Source organism: Mirounga leonina, unplaced genomic scaffold, assembly GCF_011800145.1.
Source record: "Mirounga leonina isolate KUSES-001 unplaced genomic scaffold, KU_Mleo_1.0 Mir_82, whole genome shotgun sequence".
NCBI classification, from domain to species: domain Eukaryota; kingdom Metazoa; phylum Chordata; class Mammalia; order Carnivora; family Phocidae; genus Mirounga; species Mirounga leonina.
This window is the reverse complement of record NW_023270825.1, coordinates 52,333,729-52,336,487: the sequence shown is the minus strand read 5'-3', so window position 1 is coordinate 52,336,487 and position 2,759 is coordinate 52,333,729.

The window sequence follows — 2,759 nt, the reverse complement described above, 5'->3', positions numbered from 1 at the left end:
AAGAAAGAAAGAAAGAAAGAAAGAAAGAAAGAAAGAAAGAAAGAAAGCAAGCTCAACCTAGGCTCAGCTGATTTATGGGACTTCTTCTGGACCCCCTCCCCACAGGATTTCAAGAGACTCTAAGATCCCAGGTAGTATGGCTTCAATGAAAGCTCCAGGAGACTCCTCCCATTCTCACATAGAATGTCTAGGTCCATCCAAACAGACATGAATGAAGAAGCAAAACAACACATAACTACCAGAATAACTTACAAAAATAAATTTGTAAGGGATAACTTACTTCACAGATTATCTCATAATTATCTTGCAAATATCTCCCTTCTCACACTACTCAACACAATGTCTAATGTAAGGACTGTATTTAAAAAAAATTATAAATACATTCTATTCCTAAAGGGCCCCTAGTGGGTCTGAAGGCTCTCTAGATTTCTTAGGTCGATTCCAAATAAGACAAACTGCTAAAGATGTTCCAAATCCTATGTGCCTCCAATATAGCATTATCTTTGGGAGCTATGAGCTGCCCTAAATTAGCACTAAGTGATATAAACCTCATAATCTGGGGATACCAAGATAACCTACTGTTCCATTATTGACTATCTTTTAAATGTCCAAGACTGTTTTGCTCATAAAAGGTATTCAAATTAATGTGTTCAATTAAAGGGAACCAGCTAGACATGAGCAAACTTTAATTCCACAGAATCCCCATCTGAACAAAAGGTACCCTTCACAATGGTTTCTCAGTAGCTCAGCCAGTAGCAGTCATCTAAGAGACATAACCCTCTTCATCGTCCACAATAATAGGCTTTCAAGGTAATGGGAAAATAGTCTCCTTGCCTTCAATGGTGTCAAAATTTGGATGTTTTCCAAGGCCTATATCGCTCCTAATATGCCCAACTATATATATATGTGTGTGTGTGTGTATATATATATATATATATATATATATATATATCTTCCATATGTAGAAAAATATATGAAGTTATATTAGGTATCTGACCATCCTATGTCAAATCTAACATACTCACATAACAGCATTTAGAGATACCTTGCCCTCCACATTCTCAATTCATGTAGAACAGGAGAGTTGATCTCACCCTTGGGTCTGGGCTTGCATCACACCTGATGAACAGAGGGATTTCATTTACAGAACCCAAGCTAGGACCAAACTCAATCCCAAGGATATTTCATTATAATTTTAGGAGAAATTTTTGCCCTGAAAGAGGGAGGGGGGAGAAAGGTCTGTTGTTCGGCCTGCCTGAAATGAAGCAGATGCAAAAGAAAGAAAAGAAAAAAACAAAAGAAAAAAGAAAAGAAAAGATTGAGAGGTAAAAAGAGACCAAATCTTAAGGACCTTATTTTAGTCCTCAAATACAGCTTTGCCTGAGGCCTGACCTATGCCTGAAATTTTCAGTTATATGAGTCAATAAACTCCCTTCTTCCTTTAAGATGATATCACATGCAACAAAGCATGTGCTTTGTTGAGCATCCTCACCTCAAATTTCATTAAATTTTTCTATGTTCATTCAAGTCATAATTTTCATGTGAATCATAATGCAAGCTTTTCAAAGAAAGCTAATTTTATTAATGAGTTGCCTGCAAATGGGTACACTGGATATATATCACCAGAAGTGCAGATAATTTATCTTTCTTTTTTAAGGAAAATAATAGAGTAATAATATGAATATCATTTAGAGAATTGGATTTTCTCATTTTTTAAATTTAACCAGTAAGGTTGCTTTGATGTACATCTGCAATTTTTCAAAATAGCATTAAAATTTTTGAATATCAAGCCAAAGAGTATCTTTTTAATAACACTGAAGCCAGTCTGAATTTCTATTGAAAACAAAACCAAACAAAAAAATCAGAAGAGTATACATTAAACAATAACAGTTTTATTCAAAACAAGTAAAACCTCCCCAATTACAGTTTTGCTTTACAGTATGACAAGTCCTACCTTGTTGGCATTCTAACAGGGTGTGGAGAAATGCCTATCCTCTCTATTCTAAAAAAGAAAATATTTGCATCTACTCTAACAATTCTCTGTCAAACTAGGAAAAAGGATCATTCTCATTCTTTGTGTTCTCTCCAAAGCTGCACAGAATGTGTAGCAAATGAAAAAAAAAGTGTTTAGAAGAGCTCGTTTTCATGCACTACAGATTCTAACCTTGTCTCTAAGAGCCAAGGTTGATGTGTCCCATGCCAAATTAAATCTAAGATATATGCAGAAATGAAAAGGGTAGCATTCCATGAAAAATTCCCCTTTTCAGTTAAAGTAGTTAAGGTTTATTAAATATGCAAAAATTACAATGTCAATGTAACTTTGCAAATTAGGGTTTTCTTTTTAAATGTTTAAGCACTGTACTGTAAAGAATGAAATAGCTGAAGACTTTCACAGCTTGTTACCTGTATCTTTTTCTCAAAGAACCTGCACTAATAAATAAGCCATACATTTCCCAAAGATAAGGGATTTTTGTTCATATCCCAGTGAGCAGTTTACTGAATATATTTGAACAAATTGTCTTTGTTCAGTGACCCTGACTAATTCTCCTGCTAGTTGGATCAGTGTTACAAACCTTGGTGCCTTATGATTCACAAGCATCATATTTTTGAGCTGGTATATCCTCTCCATGCAGCTGATCATTGAGCACAAAGACTTTTTGTACTGGAGTAAGATGCATCATATTTTTTAAAATGGAGATTTGCAAAGGCTTAAGGAAGCTGAAGGCAATAATATAAAAGATCTGAAATAAGCATGTTTT